This window comes from Medicago sativa, chromosome 7, assembly GCF_051527215.1.
Source record: "Medicago sativa cultivar Bolivia chromosome 7, Bolivia_mono, whole genome shotgun sequence".
NCBI lineage: Eukaryota > Viridiplantae > Streptophyta > Magnoliopsida > Fabales > Fabaceae > Medicago > Medicago sativa.
Genome location: NC_140755.1, coordinates 92733025 through 92755742, shown reverse-complemented (window position 1 = coordinate 92755742; position 22718 = coordinate 92733025). Strand labels below are relative to the sequence as shown.

Genomic DNA, 22718 nt, shown 5'->3' with positions numbered 1-22718 from the left:
GGGAGGAGTTGAAGGGCTTAAATAGAGGAGAATTGCATGTGATAGGGTGCGGGAGTTATTGCTCTTTCAATAATTATTTAATTGTTAAATTGGTTCTGTTATTAAAGTGTATAGTTTAATAAACTTCTTATCATCTTTGATTTTTTTTGTTTGGATGAAATGAGTTAAGTGTCAATTGACATTTAAGTTTGATGTGTACACTGTCAAATCATAGTCCTGAATGTTATATGTTTTTGGTATGTGAATATTTTACGTTATATTCTGTTCTATTATTTTATTAGATTCTAGTTGTTAAAATAATGTGGGAGGGATTGTTTTGGTGGAAATAATGTGGGAGGGATTAGTAGCATATATAATTTTATGGGGGAATAATTCTTTACTTGGAAAGGTTTCTTCAATCATCACATTCACACTCTCAATGGGTTATGGGTTTCCTTTTTTCTTTCTTTTTATAAAAAATTTAAAATTTTTTTGTTCTACAAATAAAGTTTAATTAGGTACTAATTGACTCTTATGTATGTATAGATTTTTTCCCCCATTTCTCACATGTTTCCTCCATTGAAAATATTTTAGTTATTGTTGACACTAAATTTGAACACTTTAATCAAGATTTAAATATTGATTCGTCACATCGTGTAAGTCTAATTCTCCTTATTAGTTTCAACCTTATTTAATGTAATTTTCATTCATGCGGAACTCAAATATTACATCTATGCAAACTTTAATAATAAGTAAATAAATACCTAAATTCCATGAGTTATGTTTACCCGTAAAAAGACAAATCTTCCATGGAATCAGATATCCAAAGTTAGAGCTTCGTTGATGGATTCAGAGGAGGTAAATGTGAATGAGTTTAATTACTATGCACCGATTGTGTAAAATTAATTTACACAAACATCCAGTGACGTGTTGTGCAATTAATGAATATGACAACCAATTTCCATATTAATTAATTGACGTGATAACGTTAGATACATATGTAAAATAATTATACACTGACACTACAAATATTAATTAAATTCAAATGTAAATACCTTCTTTGAGCCATGATGTATTTTCTACCTTGGATTGGAGTTCCACCCCCTTACCTTAAATTTTTTCTAAAATATAAACAAAGAAATGCCTAATTAATGAAAAATCTAATTTTCATGAAAAAATAGTTATAGGGAATATTGACAATTGATATTTTATTTATAAATGTAAAAGAAAGCAATTGAAATTTTGTCAGCAGTTAAAATATCTTCTAACCCTTAAAGTTTAAATGAAAACTCATGTAAGAGGAACAACATCCTAATTAATATGAAGGAATTTTTTACAATAAATAAATAAAATAATATGAAGGGGTCTAACGCTAAACCTGAATCAATTATGTAACATCCCATGAAAAGTGCTACGTTTGCGAGTGAAACCATCCTTAATTTTACACAGGATTCTTTTGGAATTCACATATCACTTAAAATTTACACATACAACTGCGAAGTTTCGAATATGAACTCGAATAAAGGTATGAAGCCTATACGCCTAGCCGTTTTGGTATTGATAATTGACATAGACCTTACCTTCATGTTGATTTTTTTTATTAGTGTTATTAATTGGTTTATTGAAAGCATGTCACTTATGCAAGTAGGATGTATGTGTACGCTGATGACTTTAGAGGAAATTCTTAACTCAAGTGTCCACAATATTGGAAGAATGTGTACATTGATATTTCTTAGAAGGTGTGTAATCTTTTTTCTCAAATTTCTTCTTTCCCCGCTTCTTCTAAACTCCCAATCAAAATTCAAGTGAATATCAAAGTTTCATATAAATACTAAAAAAACTTAACATCGGTGGATGTTTGATTAGTGAATAAAAACGTTTAAACTTTAAACTCAAATATAAAAATGAATTGTTGAATGTTTTTTATTTAAAAATAAAAACAATGAAACGCTTTTTAGAAAGGAAAAGAAAAAGATATTTTTAATTGTAAAAAGATATTTTTAATTGTAAAAATAGCACAAAAGTAAGAGACGCGGAAAAGGGGTGGGAACAACAAATTAATCAAGTTTACATATTTTTAGAAATAAAAAATAATACATTATTCTCCTTAAAAAAATAATCCATTATTATAGGAAAATGATGAGATGGCATGGGGAGTGATGAGTAAGGGGAGCCAGACCACATGGAGTGGATGAGTCAAATTGCAAATGAGAGTTTTAGGGACCACTAGTAAAGGAGTGATAACGAAATTTGATGGTTTGACGAAGAAAATATGTGTTGGCGGAAGTGATGGAGCAAATGAATTGAAATTGAGATGATCACGACAAAGTTATGATATACTATATACATTATGAAATGGTTTGATGAGGAAAATATATGTTAGAGCTAGGAATTGAAAATGTGATGATCACAAACAAAGTTATGATATACTACTACATACATTATGAAATGGTTTGACGAGGAAAATATATGTTGGCAACAATGACTGAGCTATGAATTGAAATTTAGATGATCATGAACAAAGCTCTGATATACTACTTACATTATAAAATGGCGTGACGAAGAAAATATGTGTTGACATCAATGATAGAGTTAGGTACTAAAATTTAGATGATCACGAACAAAGTTTTGATATACTACATACATTATCAAATGGTTTGGCTAGGAAAATATGTGTTTGTAGTTAGGAGTTAAAATTTAAATAGTCATGAACGAAGTTTTTATATACTCTATGCAATATGAAATGGTTTGACGAGGAAAATATGTGTTGGCAGCCGTGATTGAGTTAAAAATTGAAATTTAGACGATCTAAACAAAGTTCTGATATACATTATGAAGTAATGACTTGAAATTACAGTTTATTTATTTTGTTTAGACTTTTGTGATTTTGTTGCAAAAAGATGTAAAATTTTAGTTCTATATATACCATTCTTCTTCCCTCATTTCATTTCTCACTAACCTAGCTAGTAATCGACACGTACTAACACCTATTACTCATCACACTCGTGCATAATTTATCCCGTAGCAACTATTTTCATACAAACTAGACCAATGACCCGTGCTACCGCACGGGTCCAACCACGTAAAAGTTGATCGGAACAATAAAAATAATGTAACCATACATTGGCGATAGAAGTTTTATATCATACATAACAAAATGAAATGGTAGCATACATAACAAAAAGGTTTGAAACTCAATCGTATAAATTACTGGAATTGAAAAAAAGCAAAACAGCAAAAAAATTAAAATATATATTATATAGCGCCAATAGGTTAGTTTATAATGGCTAGATGTATAAATATGACCTCAATATATAAACAGAAACTCACTTACGCGTACATCGCCGAATATCGCACCCTTTGAATCGAAAATCTGCACAAAGTTACAGGGAGAAGACAACTCTTTATAGAAAAATTTTAGAGTAAATTACACTCCCCTCCCCTCAAAGATGATTGAATTACACTCCCCTCCCCCCTTATGTTAAAAGATACACTCACCTCCCTTGAAAAGTAAAATTTATACTCTCATCCCTTATAAGATGCTTGAATTACAACCCTCTCCCTTAATAATTAAACGTGCACTACACTTTAATCTATTTTAATATAAATAAATATTTTTATGATATACATTAATTTTGAATCACCATTTAAGAAAAATTAATTCATTTCTTTATAATTTAAATGTCAATGATAATTAAATTTAAATATTTTGCTATTGATTTTATAATTTGTGGTATAAAATTAACTTTTAAATAACCATGTTTTATTGTGTTTAGTAATTTTTCACATATTTTAATTTTATTTTGGGTTGTTCATATTTTATAACATAGTTTAAAACTACATGTTAATGAAATTATGAATAAAAAATAGCGAAAAAATATGTATTCAAATTTTTATTATATTAAAATAGAATCGCAATACTATTTTTTCGAATTGTGTTAGATTATTATTTTTTTTGCTAGATTATTAGAAATAAAAAAAAATATTGAGGGAGTAAAGTGTAGATTTTAACATAAGAGGGGAGGGGAATGTAATTCAAGCTTCTCTCAGGGGAGGGGAGTGAAAAAATTTCTAATATGTTTTGAATAAGAGGGGAGGGGAGTGTGTATTTTAACATAAGAGGGGAGGGGAGTGTAATTCAAGCATCTTTAAGGGGAGGTGAGTGTAATTTACTCAAGTTTTTAATGTAAATGACAATTGTAAATCAATTGGTATTAATTCCTATTAATTGCAACAATTAATAGCCTTAACCGCGTATTGCTTTGTAAATACTCACAACGTTAATTCATGGACATTCTCGCTTGCACCGCGCATTGATTTATTGGAAGTTTTTAATGTAAATGGCCCTTGTAAATCAAACGGTAGTAATTCCTATTAATTGCAGCAATTAAAAGCATTAACCGCGTATTGCTTTGTAAAGTCATAAGAAATAATTCATGGAAATTTTCACTTGTACCGCGTATGGATTTATAGAAAGTTTTTAATGTAAATGATCACTGTAAATCAATTGGTAGTAATTCCTATTAATTGCAGCAATTAAAAGTTTTAACCACGTATTGCTTTCTACAGTCATAAGAAAACGGTTAGGAGGATTCTATAAATTTCTTGTTACATTATATGAAAAAAACTATACATTTAAAACGTAGTAGACAGTTATATGTTCGTGGGAAGGAAATACTACAGAAATCATCTTTGAAACCTGCAGCATGTTGACAAAGGTATCTGTAGTAATGCTACACCCCACCTGAGAGAGGATATATGCAAAACGATTAATTTTCATATAGTTGTGATTGCGCAAAAGTGACTGAAATGTTTAAAAATATTAGACTTGATATAATCCGGCCATCAGGATGCTAAAAAAGGCATAAGATCAATTAGTCTGCTTATAAATTTCTCACCAAATTATTGGCATCACTACCCAGCGCAGTCAACTCTAATTCCTTATCAACACCATCATCATCAGTTGAATCCTGTTAAAAAGACAGTTTCTTCCGTGTCAAAATTTTAATATATAACGGCATGCGCAAGAATCCATACCTATATGATAGTACAAAAAAATATAAACAAAAAAAAAACCTTGAGATTGTATTTCTTGATGAATTCATTGATGACTTCAACATCATCAGTAGCCCTTTTGACACCATAGTTCCTCCACTTCCTATTGATATTACCATCACTAACCTCCACCTTAAAGAGCATTTTTTTGTCCACAAAAAAGTTGAAATCAATAGGATAACCAATTGACTTGTTCTCAGGCTGCACCAAGCAAATTGGAGTTTGTAGTGATTAGTGTTGACTTGAATCTGCATATAAAATATAAAACTAAGAATAAAGCAACCTTGTTAATTTATGCAATCAAGTCTTGGACATTCCTTCCTATGAACTGGGTGACAATACGATCAAAGAGAACAAATGTTGTCGAGCCAGAATCATCCATGACAATGACATGCAGCTTGAACCTACAATGGATTGATTAATGATATCAGTTATAATCCAATTTAATTATTTGCATTGATATGTTTCATATAAAAAGCGGCATATTTACCTCGGAACAACGCTTTTGCATTCCTTGCATCATTTGCAAGATAGTTTTCCATCAACCACGGTAACCAACAATGAATACATCAATGGCAGCGATCATATAATTGATTAGGAGGGGAAAAGGGGGTGATTAGGGCACTAATTGGCGTTAACTACGATTTTATTCGCTAAATGAATACATACGATATGATTCCCTAAATAGAAAAGTTTACTAATCGTTGAGAGTTATGGTGATTTGATTGGCATTAACTACGATTTTAATGGACATTATGACGCATCTGTATGAGATAGGAAATGAGTAGTTACGATTTTATTTGCATTATTTGCATTGATTAATGAATACATCAATGGCAGCGATCATATAACTGATTAGGAGGGAAAAAAGGGGGTGATTAGGGCATTAACTACGATTTTATTTGCTAAATGAATATATACGATATGATTCCCTAAATAGAAAAGTTTACTAATCGTTGGGAGTTATGGTGATTTGATTAGCATTAACTACGATTTTAATGGACATTATGACACATTTCTATGAGAAAGGAAATGAGTAGTTACGATTTTACTCACTAAATGAATACATACGATATGATTCCCTAAATAGAAAAGTTTACTAATCGTTGGGAGTTATGGTGATTTGATTGGCATTAACTACGATTTTAATGGACATTATGACGCATCTGTATGAGATAGGAAATGAGTAGTTTAAAACATATCATTTGAATCAACGGCTGAGATTAGATTAGCAAGGAATTCACATAAACGGCTAAGATCATTTAATTGCTTAGGAGGGAAAAAGAGGGGGCGATTAGGGCAAATATGATAGCTTGGCAACTCTAGCTTTTATAATAAAGGATAGGGTGAATTAGGGCAAACATGGTAGCCAAGCAAGTCTAGCTTTTATTTTTCGTGACCAATTGATATAAGTTCATTTTAATGGATGTTTATGATTTTTTTGATGAACAATTAGTGTAGGGGATTGTTGAATGAATTGATTAGCATTTAATACGTCTTTAATTGCATTAACGAAGTTATATGAGGAAACATTTTTAGAGTTTGAATCAATGGGTGTGATCAAATGTGAAAATAGAGTTTGAACGGTGAGATTAGAGTAGCAATCAATACTTGTTTAGGAGGGAAAAATGCTAGGCATTGGGGCAAAATATGGTGAATTAGGGCAAACATGTAGCCAAACAACTCTAGCTTTTATAATAAAGGATATTACTTAGTAGTAATTAAGCGATGAACATAGTGCCATAAAACAATTTGATTATGTAACATTTAACATTTGTAACTCTAAAAATAATGAGGACCAAGATTCCAACTCACTAGTTGGAATCTTTTTTGAAAAATTAGATATCTTAATTATGTGAGAAAAATACAAAAAAGTGATGGCTTGTTCAACAATAAAAAATGATGGTGTATCAATTTAATTTTCTACTAAATTTTTTGTTTTATGATTCATTTTTTTCCGTTCAAATAACTTATTTTTTTATAAAGTATTTTTTTTTTTGTAAAATAAAGAAGATAAAAAAAATCAGCTCACCTTTTATAAAACTAAAAAATAAAATAAAATAAAAATCAGCCTGCTAAAACTACCGGCAAATTCCACCTGCGGCTGTTTCTCGCCCACTATGCCAACCCCGTTTGCTGGTTTTCACACCCCCCACCGTTGCCATGTGTTGTTTAACATTTTGCCAATAATTTTTCTTCACTAACTTTCTCTTATTAATAATATATATTACTAATTACCATTTGAATTATATATATACTTGTACCAGTACCTTGACCAAAAATAAATAAATATATATACTTGTACAGACTAGGCAATCATGAAAATGATTAAAAAAAAAGTAAATAGTGCATGCAGTACTATACAAACTAGAGTGGATATTTTTTAGGTTAGCTTTTGGACTATCACCTTTTAACTGCATAATATAGTTTTTTTTTTTTTTTTGACGGATGCATAATATAGTTATAGTATAGGCAAATGGCACGTCTAATTTCACTTTCATGTACTTTAATTGGAAGGACATGGGAGTTATACACTATGCTATACGTGGAAGTGGAAGGACGATAAATGATTGAAGTATGTTACTTTAGGTGTGTTGTAAATGATTCATTTCTGCATTACAGGTTCGGTTTCTTACTTTAAAAAGAAATAGTTTTTTATGTTATTTTTTATAGGGTTAAATATATTTCTGGTCACTATAAATATGTCAACTTTTCGTTTTAGTCTCACTAAAATTTTTCTTCAATTTTTAGTCCCTATAAAATTTTCAATCACTATTTTTAAGTTAATTTTTGTATTTTTTAATGAAATTGTGCAGAAATGTGTAGAATATTGTAAAAATATTTTCAAAAAAAATAAGATTTTTTTAACAAAACATAAATTAAATATGAATTTTTAACCGTAAAAAAAATATTAAAATTCATATTAAATTCATGTTTTGTTAAAAAAATTCAATTTTTTTGGAGAGATTTGTATAATATTATGAATTTTTCTGCAAAATTTTATTCAAAAATAAGAATTCTAAGTATGAGTTTACTTTAAAAGAGGGACCAAAAGTGAAGATGGAAAATTTTTGAGGGACTAAAAGTTGAAGGAAAACTTTAGAGGGACTAAAACGAAAAATTGGTATATTTATAGGGACCAAAAACATATTTAACTCTTTTTTATATTTACTATATATAATTTTGGTTTCTCTAATTTTTTTATTTTTAAATTACGATATTATTATTTTTATCATAAATTCATCCTTAAATCTCAAATATTTTCGCAAATTAAAATGAGATTCTAAGGGATTTAGGTGAAAGAAAATCGGTGGTGGGTCATATTTTTTAATAATAGCAGTGCTAAAATAAAGGATTGAAAGAAGAAAAAAAAGAATGATGAAAATAACATATAACTCAAACTACATGGAACAAAATTATAATTAAGTTTTATATATAATTATTAATATGACAGATACATGGAAGTACAACTTTGTGGCTGCATATGAAGAACTTTTTTTGGGAAAATCATGGAGTACCCCACATCTCCACTTTGAGAAATGGTTAAAATTTGATGGGTAGGAGAGGGCAGCATGTGCATGAGGCTTGAACATCATAGGAGTCTCTCCTTTTCATGAAAAGATTGTAAGCAACAAGCTTGGCGTTTCTCTAAAAGTCTTGTAAATATTATTATTAAATATACTTTGGGAATAAATGAATGGAATTATAGCTAGCCACCATATCATTCCAATCTTGCTCCAGTTACTACCATCAAATGCTCCAAAAAACAATCCTACAAATGGCTACACACCAAAGAGATATGAGAGAGGAAATGTAGCCAAACGAGATATGAAATAGATATATGATTCTTTCAGCTAGTCATATCCCATATATATGATATGATCGAGATATTATGTGTTTTATATATTTCTTATCCTAATTAAGCTCCTCCTCATACCAGCTTGCACTTCAATGCACAGTCAGCTCGAGATTTTCTAAATGGCATGAAGAGTGAATTTCAACCTTGATTAAACTCAACTTGATTTTATAATTAATATAAATTTATAATTAATATCAGAAAACTTGATTTTTTTTAAGCATAATAGATTAAACTCAAATAATTTATAATTAATAAAAAATATAAATTAATATAAATTTTGAATTGTCGAATTTTAATAGACATATATATTTAATATGAACCTCAAAAAATAGTCTAAAGTAGTGGGGTTCACTATTAGAAAATATAACTTAATTTAATAACTATTTAATTAGTCTATTGGGAATTCCACTATTTAATTAAAAATGGTAAGAGCTTAAATTTAGATCCTTTTTGGAGGGCAATCTTGATTGTTGAATTACATGGATCCCGTGATTATAGAGAATCCTAATTCCGAATTGCGCTAGGCATTTTCTAATGTTGCTATGTGATATTCAAATACTATTTTTTCCCTCCATTATTAATTATATGTATCTTCCCCATCTTTTTTCTAACTGTTTGATTCTCTTCTTTCTTTTAATTTAATTTGCTAAGCGAACTATAGTAATCGATGATATCTCATAGCTAGCTAGGGCTTTAATTCCGTGCATGATAAATAATGAACTAGCTAGGGCTTTCAATCGTCGGCGGTGATGATCTACTTAAACAATGATAAATATTTAAATAAACGCGTTTTTAATTTGCAAGAATATATATTTATGTATGTATTGTGAACTTAGATATAGTGTCAAACAAAACAGGTATTGTGGCTAAGTAATATTAAACTATAGTTGCATGTAAAGTAGAATTAATATAATGTGATTCTAAGTTCACGCGTAGTCAAGAAAGGCGAAATCATTGGGATATATATACACAAATAAGGTGATCTCTTGACTTTGGATTGATGAAAAATCTCAATTGCCAACTTCACCTTAGCATAAAGTTATAACCCATTTGCATTGGAATATGGCTATAAGGCGGTGCCAATTAGTACGATTTTTGTTTATATATTTAACTATTAAGCTATGAGTCCCACTTCCATGTATTATCACTTTGTTTTGCTGCTAAGAAATTTCTAAGTGAGTGGATCGACGTTGGTTGGAGGTGGAGAAGGTTTTGAGAACCGAGTAAGGGGTGTGACACCAATAAAGTTTTTTTTTTTTTTTTGTTAATAACTTAATATACTTTGTTCATTGCAAATGCACAAGGGGGATGTTTGTTATTGCTCATTAAAAAAATGGTCTCTTTTAGGTTTTGATTAAAAATATGCATGTCAACTTGTTAAAATTAAATTTGAAATTTTCGAATCTAGATATGAGGGCCTTTAGGTTGGTTTCGGATTAATATTGATATTTTTTTTCTATTATAGATATTTATAATATCATTTTAGGAGTGTGAGATTGTTTTGCAAAAAAAAGAGTGTGAGATTGTCCTTTGGGAGTATGAAATGTTAACTCAAATTTTATTAGTAATAAGGCTTAAAACAAGGGATCCAATTAACTAATAGCAAAGGGTTAGGGAGGGCTTACGAAGAAGAGAGTGTGTGTGGTGTTTATTTGCCTGCCATTTATTCTAAGCTGACAAAAAAAAAAAGATAACAAACTCTTGAAGTAAAAACTATGTACATTATCTTGAAAACAATATAAATGGAAAGAAAAAAAATCTCATTATTTTCAGATTTACATCATATTTGAGTTTTGACTGGCGCTTCATCTTTTCTCAATTACAATGGTTTACATTAAGATTCTCAATTTTTTTTGTTGACAAGTTAAAATACATGTTGATATGTCGGGAGAAGAACAGAAATATGAAGTGGTGGGTCTGCGAGAACTACAGTTGCTGTCGCGGTGCTTCCGTGAGGAGAGCAACTTCGTCGGAGGAGGAGAATGGTTCATGCATGCACGTTAGTACTTCAACGCTCAAGTCAGTATGTGAAAGATGTGGATTGTGTGCAAAAATTGGGTAAATGAAAGTATCTGGAGCATAATGCCGAGTCACACTTATATAGCCGATGAAAGCGTTAACCGTCTTCGTGTTTTACTGCGTAATCATGGAGGCAACATTAGAGATGATCTGGACATGCCATAATTGATCCTGGAGCGCTCCTATGCTTCCTATGAGAAATATGGGTCTTGACTTTACCGAGCCTCTCTTGTTGGACTTATTCACCTTAGGCTTTATGCCGATCCCAAACACACACACGTGTGTGTGTGTGTGTATATATATATATATATATATTTCACAAAAAATAAACAGACTGAAATATATCCATTTTCATTTTAGAATGCAAATTATACTTGGTAACAAATAGATAATAAAGACTCTTGAAGTAAAAAACTGTATACATTTCATATTAAAAAAAAACAATTTTATACAATTATAGTGAAAAAATGTAAAACATTGTCGATCAGAAGTAGACGTTGAAGTTTCCAACAATAAGTATCTTGCTGTATAGATTGAGAGAATTTTGAGCATTTTCGTCACACATTGTTAGGTAGGGTCTTCTGCTGCCCACATATTTCTTCTAGGTCATCAACTACTAGGGAATATAAATCATCCATCTCTTTTAGCAATTGATTTTGGTTAGATCGATAATAAAACAAACATGATAGTATATTATAGAGATCACATACTAAGAAAAAGACTAAAGTTAGGTTCAATTGATGATTAATAAAGGTACCTAATAGATTGAATGAATGATACTGTGAACTAAACTGAGATATCTCTATCGACTATATATGTAGGTCTAAGAAAATAAATTTTCTACATATAGATTATATTTTTGTGAAAATCCATGCTCGTCCCCTAATAAAAAAAGACAGAATCCAATTCAGTCATTGAAAAAAAGAGAGTAAGTCTTTAAGAAAAATAAATTAGAACAATTTAGTCTATACCCGAGCTTACATGAAAAAAAACTAGGGTAGTTGCAAGTTTTTTACGTGCTTATATTGGTATATCTTATATTTTTATTGTATAGTTTTTTTGAAAGAATTTTTAAAAGCGGTTTAGACCAATTAACTTTGCGCATAAAAAAATGTTACTTGATGATATGGTTAGAATATGATTTGTCTCAAGTACTGGCCGTTCAATCATTTTCATCAAATGATTGAGTTGCTTCTCATATGCTTTGGATAACATGACATAATTTTTGTTAAAGTTATCTTCCGACTTCCATGCAATTTAGAGTTTCTCAAAAGAAAATCTTAAGGTGATAATTGGCCTCTATGAATATTTATCAAAGTGTTAATACTTGGTGAAATTATGTTCATTCTTTTACTGGCCAAGTTTTATTTGTCAACCACTATATATATTTATTACTTTTTTTAAGGGCTATGTATTACTTTTTTAAAATTTTACTTAATTTTTTTTATAGGTTTGGTTTATGTGCCCTAAATCTTTTTTTGTCTTTTTTTATCAATTTGGTTAAGATCATGACCGACCTTTCCTAATACTGCTCACTTTCTTTTGCCTAAAGAAAAACATCAATTGAAACATCAATCGAAACCTTACATCAATTGAGTCACATGGCATAGCACCATAACCGTTATGAAAAATAAAATATACAAATCAAATCTACGAGGTCATAACAAGAACCTTAACAAGATTTTAGAAGATCTTCGTTTTCCCGAAATTTGCTTAATTTCTTGTTCTTCTTAATTTTATCACATAACTCATGTGACAAACTATAAGTTTTCATTAGTGTTGTAGTGACAAAATTATACCAACTTTTCGTCGGGTGGAATATTTTCTGGCATGTGTTTGGATATGCTAGATAATGGAACAAAATCTTAGTAAATATGATTGGTATTAAAATATCAATAATTTATTATTGGTTTGGATTTTTGTCATGCAAACCATGACGAGATGGAATCATATTGGTGAAAATTAAGTATTGCTTAATAATTTTGTAATCTACTATTTTATTAACATGAGAGCATATTTTGACCAACAAACTTATTAACATGAGAGCATATTTTGACCAACAAACTAATGATCATACACTTCCCCTTTTTGTACCAAAAAAAATTCACTTCTCCCTATTTAATTTAAAAACGCATACATTATTTTAATATTAAAATCAGTTCTAATCAAAGAGTTTAACGGCGAAACTTACACACACTAAATGCTGAAAATTGAAAAAATGAGTGTTCTAATCACCAGTCCTTGTATCAAACGTATATACAATATTTTATCATATGAGTCGTACTTACAAAAACTGATACGTTATTTATTAGAACAAATTATACCTAGTAAAAGTAAATTGAAAAATTATTCCTAGTAAAAAATAACTATATATGATTATTTGTCTTTGTTGATATGGCATGCCAAAACTGAAATTTTTTTATAGGGACTAAAACATGTCATTTTTTAATCATTAAATAATCAGTAACAAGAATTGACATAGTAATTTTTTTGGATTGTCGTGATATTGATTCTATACAAATTTCTAGTAATGAGATAGGTGACACATATAACATACTTAAAAAACATCAACTATTTTTTATTTATTTATAGAAATTCATCTTTTTTCAATAACAAATTATTTATATACGAACTCATATTTTATTTCTATATCGTGATCTCTCTAACCAAACAATCGACGATCAAATGATTAATAAGTTTTAGTTAAATTTTTTTTTTTTTGAACAAGGCAAAATGAAATATATTAGATCACAAAAAGTGGTTCATCTCGCACAAGGCGTGCAAAAGAGAACCACCCACCAAAATAGAAAGTTTAGTGTCTGATGCCAATAAATAATACAAAGTTAAAAACAAATCATTTGAAACATTTATAGTTTAATTTATATATTATTTCTATATCATACTCTCTCTAACCAAACAATCGACGATCAAATGGTTAATAAATTATAATTAAAAACAAATCATTTGAAATATTTATAGTTTAAACAAATTCATAGTCATTCTTTACTTACTTTCTGTCCCATCTTTAAAATATAAATGTCCTTCCTTAAAGAATCCGAGAACTTAAGACCTAAATCGTGGCCTCTAAACCCTTCGAAAATTCTAATTTCCCTGCTTATTTTAGTTAAGGCACACATTTTCAAACGGTTATGTTCAGTTGGCGCATTGGGCACAACAATTCCCATCTAGAGTTCTGTCACGTGTAATAATAAATCAATTTTCTTTATCAACACCAAAATGAAAATAATAATAATAATAATAATATGGTATGAATACATATGACATAAATAAATGGCTTAATTGCATGTTTGGTCTCTTATGTTTATTTTAGTTTTCAAGTTGGTCCCTTATGTTTTGAAAGTTTCAAGTTGGTCCCATACGTTTATTTTAGTTTTCAAGTTGGTCCCTTACGTTTTGAAAGTTTCAAGTTAGTCCCTTATGTTTATTTTAGTTTTCAAGTTGGTCCCTTATGTTTATTTTAGTTTTCAAGTTGGTCCCTTATGTTTATTTTAGTTTTCAAGTTGGTCCCTTATGTTTTGGACCGACTTGAAAACTAAAATAAACATAAGGGACCAACTTGAAAACTAAAATAAACATAAGGGACCAACTTGAAACTTTCAAAACGTAAGGGATCAACTTGAAAACTTTTAAAACGTAAGGGACCAACATGAAACTTTCAAAACGTAAGGGACCAACTTGAAAACTAAAATAAACATAAGGGACCAAACATGCAATTAAGCCTAAATAAATAGAAACAAAGGAAGATAAAGATTATCGAGGAGCGGAAAAAGTGGAAGAGGAGGCCACTAAAATTTTAAAAAATAAGTTCAATAATTCTTTGAATTAAAACTAAAACTATTACCATCTTACTATTATAAGCAAGTAATTTTTTAAAATTTTTAATTTTTTAGAATTCTTTTATAACTGGTGTATTTGAATTATATTATAAATCTAATATAACAATTATTTAATAAACTTTAAAAATAAATGTTTGCTTAAAATAGTTAATAGGAGGGATCACTTGTAAATTTTAACTTTGAAGTCATATAGTTTAGTCACTCCATTATGATGTTAGGAGCATTGCACTTGGCACGACCTCCTATTCGCATGTGGCAAGTTTTGCTCTCATTTTAAGATTTCTTACCGTAAGATGCGATTATTTTTATTTTAAAATTGAAATTCCCCTTCACTCTATTCTAGGTGCCACCCTCAGAGACACTTCTCAATACTCATGCCATGGTTATAGCAAAATCCTCACGTTCCACACACTATTTCAGATGAGGTTATTCTTTTTAAAATTTGAGCTCAACATGGTGGGTGGTACGCAATGTTAATTAATGTCACAATGCCTATTAAGAAAACACTCAATGTCTATAAATTAATCCATAAATCAGATAAAAGAGTAAACTTTAGCTAATTTTACCTCATTTCGTAATATTATTCTTAAAATATATACTACTACTCACACTGATTCTCTTTATAGAAGATATTTTGGTTAGTAAAAGTTGATATATAACCCAAATGTATTGATTTTTATTGTCTCAAATATCTCTTATAAATGAGACTATGGAAATATTTTATATAAACTTGGATTTTATTTTTTTAACAACAATTTTACTCTTATAGAATAAATTATCAACTTCTCATAAAGGATAACTTAGGAAATCAATTTATTATAATAATATAAAAAAATTAAATAAGATTAGGTAACATTAATTTTTTTTTTTGGTTTCTTATATTTATATATGGATTCGTTATGCCATTCAAAAAAAATATATATATATGGATTCATTACATATAATATAGTCTTATTTGAAGCACTATTAGAGAATAAACATGGCTGTTAGGACTTAAGCCAATGAGGAGAGCCCAACCAGTGTGGGAGAGCCTTATGGCTTAAGTACCACATCAAACACTTTTATTTACTCAACGTGGGACTCCTAACATTGTTGCACCTTTAAAGAGCCGACGTCCACGACAATTTTCACTCTGTCGGCATTGATCCGATGGTAGCCCTTTCTTTTTTGGCGGTTTCACCCACCTATCAGTATTCGGTGGAACACCTTAATTCAACTTATATGTAGCCCTTTCCGTGATTCAACTCTTAATGAAAACACCAATTGTTAGGACTTAAGCCCATGAGGAGAGTCCAACATGAAAAAACTAGTCCATTAGATGGGAGAGAAGTACCACATCAAACACTTTTATTTACTCCGATGTGAGACTCCTAACAATGAACATTTCTCTCAATCGAAATACGAATTTTGATTTGCCACATTGTAGAGCGACTAACATCTTTTGCTAGATCCAACATCTACATACTACATGAGTTTATTATACTAGTTAGTTTCCTCATTTTTGTTCAAGAAGAAATATAGTATGCGAGAATATGTTGACTAACTATAAACAAATCAATTTTGGACCAGATAATCCTACTAGTTAGCAGAATGTAAATGTAATTAAGCTTAACTAATTGTTGTATGTGGATATGTAAGGTGGTAGTTAAGTGAATCACTAACCGTAACATGTGATGGTTCCATATTATAATATCGATGATTGTACTACCTGCACTGATTACGAACTCATTGAGGTCGCATTTTCAGCACTGGTTCATATACTCTACTCGGGAAGGTGGTGGAGTAGGATTTTTATATTGTTGTGAAAATTCTTGGTGTCAGAACAAAATAATGGAGTGAACTAGTGAAGGATAGAGCGTCGACATAATTCAAACGCATAATGTAGGTGAATTATAGAATCCCCAGGCATTGTTTCGAGAAGAACGAATTTTATAAACTTTAAAATGTCTACGTGGATGCTCTAGGTTTAATAAGATTCATGCACGTTCCACGTATATCACTTCCCACTTTTCATGCACATTATTTATTTTTTAAATACTTAGTGACTAGAAATTCAGTTTTCTAAGATGAATCGGGTTTGAACTCTAAACCCTACGTATGTTATCAGGACTATTTCAATAAAATTTAAAGTCATGTTCAAATATTAAAAACAAGTTCCAAATAGAAAACATGATTTTGTAGACAATAGTTATCATCTATTTAAGTTGTAAATAACATAAAAAATAGTCATTCTTATAAATTAAGTAAATTAAAGTAAGTTTGTATAAGATGAACTAACTAACTTCGGTTAAACTTCACTAACCATAATTGTTTTAATATAAAAAATTGGGTTCATGATAAAAAGAAACACCGTAAGCTGGAAAAGAATCATCAATTTGTTTAGTGCAAAATGAATCTTGGTTGTAGGTTCTTAAAAAAGTGTCTTTTCTTTCTAAATAGTGACAAACTAGTACTAATATCTGGATAAAATAGTAGCAAATTAGTAATAGCATGCATGATTAAACTTAAAACAATAGAAAAAATACTAATTATTTAACGAATTTCATTTCCGTTGTTAATGGAAACAAATGACAAAAAATTCAAGGTATATAGTAGTTTTCTACATCCAATTTTTTTTTTGTAAGTATGCACAATCAGTGACCTTAATGACCATTTTAATATTTTTTGTTTGTTTATTCTATATGCTCAGAACAACTTCATTGAGGAAGATGACTCAGTTCTTGACGAATGAGCAACACTTCGTTGGGACGAGTCTTCACCAACACCCATCATCATATGTGATTCGGTTTTGGTGTTTAATGGGAGATTTGATTTTGAAAAAAAGGGTGAATTAGATGAGATTTAAGGATTTGATGATTAAATTTAGGATTTATGGATTTGAAATTCAATTTGGGGATATTGATTTTTTATTCAGGGGCTAAAGTGACCATTTTCTACTTTCACTTTAGTACCTGTGACACCTCATGCACCTTGTCAACACAAAACATTTGCCACCTCATCAATTAACAAAAGTTTTTACTCCCATGGACTAATATGATAACAAAAGTACATATTCAGATACAACTTTGTATTTAATCATGAGCCAATGACTTTTGTGACAGTGAGATGCAGAGTCAAAAACTTAAGTGACAATTCCCTAAAACAAATCTTTCAAACTTTGGTCATTTTAAATACTCGGATTCTTTTGTACAATCTATTGTTGTCTCCTATAAAACATGCATATGAATTTTCTCAAAATAAATAATCCATGAATTAATTTAATTAATTTAAAAAAACTTGATTAGTACCATCTTTAGTGATTTTGGGAGATAAGTTCAAATCTTTCTTCATAAATGTTTGGTATGATAATTCAACGGTCAAACATAAGTAGTCATCAATAATCTTTTTTTTTTTTCTTTCTGACAAATGGTATGTACATAAGTGTGTAAACCATCAATTTATATAGCACATTTGTATAATCAATTTGAATTACATGCAAATTATTTAATTTTTTATTATTCACTTCGCACACAACGACAAATTAAGTGCTTACCCAAATGAACATGAAGTTAGGTGTTCCTATTGATTAAGTGCATTATAGAAGAGATGCTGTAATCAGTAGCATTACTATATTATTAGTCACATACTACCACTTACTATTAACTACTAACTACCATAACGGCAAAGATTATAACGAATTTTAAAGAAACGTCCATATATTATTTTAGTATAAAACTAATTAATAATTATACATATCTCAAGATAGTTAGGAAGAATGATATTAATTATATGCTTAGAACATGACCGGCCGTTTACCAAAAGAAAACGAAGAACATGGCTGGTGGATTAGATGCTTATGATCATATATTATAAATTACATTTTATGAAACCTATTTGACTCTATATACTATATACTTATATTTCAAGAAGATTTCATATACACACCACATCACTAGGAAGAAATGTGGACTCTCCGGTGAAACACATGAGACCACATGGAAAGGAAGCTTAAATTACAATTTGGAATATTTAATCGTTAATTAATTAAGAAACTTACATCATGTGCAGTAGGTATATAGTTTGACTAATTATCATTAACAATCTTTCTTTTAATCTTGTCAACAACAAAAATACGATCTTTGCTTTTAAGTTGACCTGCATGCATATAATTTCAATAGAAATTTGAAATAGTTTTCCATTTCAACTCAATGTGAGTAGGTTGTGAGTGTCTTTGTGCGGAGAAAAAAAAAATCCAATATAAATTGTATATTAATACTCTATAAGTATGGCCCCCCTCTAATTTGGACCTAAAAATAATTTCAAAGGTGATCTACGACTTTTACCTGAATTAGTTGATTTTGTCCAACATAGAGGAAATGATGTGATAGTTTTACCTCTAGTAGAATGGTCCATAAAATAAATACCTAGTTGACATGAAAGGTTTATAACTGAGTGCAAATTATTAGACAATTTTGTTACCAAAAATAAATTATTAGACAATTTAGGACTATATATGAAGTAATAGCATGAAATATTTTTAGAGTTGCATTCAGTTATATTTCACTATATTTATAATATTTTGAGAGATATTTTAGAAAGTAGAATACTGAAATGACATAGTATAGTGAAATATGATTGAATATAAGAGTAAAAAAAATCACACTAATCAGTTAATAATCTTTAAAATATTTAAACATGGGTAGATCTAATATTGACCTCCAAATCTCCAATGATATAAGGCTGAACCCTTGCTATTTTAATCAATAAATTTAATAAAATATTACATCTCTTTTCTTTTTTTAAGTCTTTTTGGGAGGTCTATATTAGACAAACCCAAAATATATATTATATACCTTTCACAATCATTTTTCCTAATCACCTATAATAATTTATGTTTTTTCTAAAAAATATTTAGTCCTATGTATTTGATAAAAATGTTTACCAGCTATTTTAAATTGGATCGTCAACATTGATTGAAGGCCAGCCAAGTGAGTATTATTCTTTCATTCCCTCTCGAACTGTCATACTGAAAAAATGGGAACATGTTCATTATCTTCATTTTGTTTCCTTAACCCTAAGCCACAAATTTTTTTCAACTACGACATGTGTGTGTACTTATATAGATAGGGATATATCATTCAAGTCTAAATTTGGAAGTCGTGGCTGGGGACGCATTTTTGGAGCCATGTGAAAATTGAAGAAAATGACCAACCTGGAATTTCTCATTATATTATATTGATTGATTAATATCACAAGTAAGACAAAGCCAAGAAAAAAGATTGCGTCACTCGTGGCAGTGAATTTCATGATAGTGATAGCTTTGGATGCCTAAATTATACTCCTATAGATTATGGTTGGCATCATTTTGACTAATACACACTAATAATGGGAAATTTTTTTTTTCCTACCCCTATCACCAAAAGAATTGATATGTCTGCCCTTAGTTGAAAACTATTGATAAAAATGTCCCTATTCTCCAATTCATTTGGCGAACCATAACTCTTTTTCAACACTCTCGCCAAATGAATTGGAGAATAGGGGCATTTTTATCAATAGTTTTCAACTAGAGGCAGACATATCAATTTTTTTGGTGATAGGGGTAGGAAAAAAAAAATTCCTAATAATGATTTATCATGCATTTCCCAAATTCATGCGTAATGGGCTGAAATATATAGGCTTTTATAGTGGAAAATTGGTCAATCGACCCCTTGATTTGCTAACATTCTCCTCAAAATGTTTAAAATATCGTTATCGGGATTTATGAACCTATTTTTACATTTGGTCTTAACTCCCGTTTGCTCAAGTTCGAGAGTTACGACCCGATCTGCTTTTTGTTATATTGCAGACAACATTTTTATCACCTACATTAAAGCTCAAAAAAATAAAATCAAAACCAAGGAATCATCATCAAAGCATAGCTAAAGTATTTCTACACTAATTTGGCGTCAATGCACAAGTATAACATCCTTTGAACTGTTTACATTGTTGATTATCGTTTTTTTTTTCTAGGTTGTCATGTGCCTGTATTATTGCTATGTAGATTCATCATAAGAGACATATTCAATTGGATGAAGTAAACACTCACTAGATGAGGTAAACAATTTCATCATGTCAAAGTGCACCCACACAAGCACTGACCCAAACATGCTTCTAGTCAAAGCTCATGTCCGATTTGCAGCTTTGAAGAAGATAATTAAAATGTATTAGCCCCCACCGACGACTCGATTGATCGTTGGAGAGACAACTTGACCATTTCATTCATGAAGTCGTGCAAATCATATTGCAGTTCAAGTCCTACACACAAATTTGAGTTCAAATAACAACGAATGAAATTATGTTTACTATCTAGAGATTTTTAAGGATGATTCTGACGTACGCTCCAATCTTTCCATGATGGTTATTGAAGTTAGAGTGCTATACTTGTGGGATTGTTCAAACTGCAGGTGTCTAAACTGTCTGTAGAGTTTTATTTAGGTTTCTTAAATTAGGGTGTCAATTTGTGTCAGTTTTTGTTTTATCGTTATATCACTAATTATGTTGAATTATTGTTCTTGAATTATGAGTTTAGTTGTATTGTTGTTAAATTTTGATTGATGGATGTCAACTGTTGTTGAAAATATTAGTGGTTGTTGAATTATATTGTTTTTATATTTCAAGAATAATTCTTGGGTGGACACAAAGATTTGGACCCTCTATTTAGTCACACACACACAAAAGTGAACATGTTAAAATCATTTGAAAATTAATGATTATTTAATTGTTATTTTTTCTACTTTTTCCTTTTTATGTGTGTGTGACCAAATAAAGGGTCCAAATCTTTGTGTCCACCCAAGAGTTTCTCATATTTCAAATGAATAATAGAATATTTTTATTTTAAAATATCAAAATTGGGAATTATATAGATAATTATAAACAAAAATAATACCCCTAAAAAAACAATAATAAAGAGGAAATTTAATTCCTTTGTATGATAGTGTGTGTCTGTGCAGATAATAATAAAACCACTGTCATTTTCCTACATAGTGTTTATTTTTCCATTCCAATTTTGCTACATGCTTATACAGCTCTTTTTTTTTTTTGAAGAAAATGCTTATACAGCTCTTGTTGTGGAAGCTTCTACATGTTTGATGGTCCAAATGGAGAAATTTCATCGTCTATATATGTAGGAAACTGTTTTGTCCTATATATTAGTTAATTAATATCTATTGTAGTAAGTTACATCAAGCTGAAAACTTTGATGTGTTTTGCTCAGTTTTTTTATAAAGATATAATTATAACAGAATGGTTTTTTGATCAATTTTCACAAAAAAATAAATATTGAATTTCTAAAAGAATGGTTTAGTTTATTGATTAGTATTCAACAAAATACTCCTTGTTAAATTTTCCTTCTTCAAATGGATAAAATTAATTCTAGTATAACAACAAAGTAGAGGAAAAACCAGTCAAAATGGAAGAAAAATCATTTTCCAAAAGTATAAAAAATATCTATTTGAAAAAGAAAGAAAAAAAAGCCTAGAGAGGGAGACCTAGTAGCATGAAAAATTGGGAACAAAGCCAATCAAATGTTATTTAAGAAGGGAAATTAAAGTTTAGATCTAACAGTGCCAAATCATTGCTGTGTATACTACTACATTGAAAATTATGATCAGGTTGTGTGAATGCTATAAATGAATTTCCACAACTAGCATATAGATAGGGATGGTATAGGATTATGAAGTATATATTTTAATTTAATAGCCTAGGGCTAGGGCTAGGGCTAGGGCTAGGGTAAGGACCTTGTAGCACTTGGAATGGACCAACAATAGTGAGAAATTCAGGTGAACCTCGTGAAGAAATACATCCACACAGCATGGGCATGAATCATACTAACCTGAAACAAATTTCCTTTACTCGTTTTCTTGCCACCAAAGCTTATCCAAATCCAAAAACTAAATTCATAATCGTTTATTTCATTTCAATTTGTTCATATT

The 22718-nt window shown here is 29.7% G+C and overlaps 1 long non-coding RNA gene across 1 annotated transcript; it reads right to left on the bottom strand.

The window, feature by feature from the left end:
- Positions 1 to 4598: 4598 nt before the first annotated feature.
- Positions 4599 to 5634, bottom strand: LOC146910350 (uncharacterized). The gene is made up of 4 exons (XR_015019920.1): positions 5525 to 5634; positions 5056 to 5438; positions 4878 to 4949; positions 4599 to 4723 (listed from the first exon to the last, which is right to left on the bottom strand). It is a non-coding gene; the product is annotated as an uncharacterized LOC146910350 (long non-coding RNA).
- Positions 5635 to 22718: the final 17084 nt, after the last annotated feature.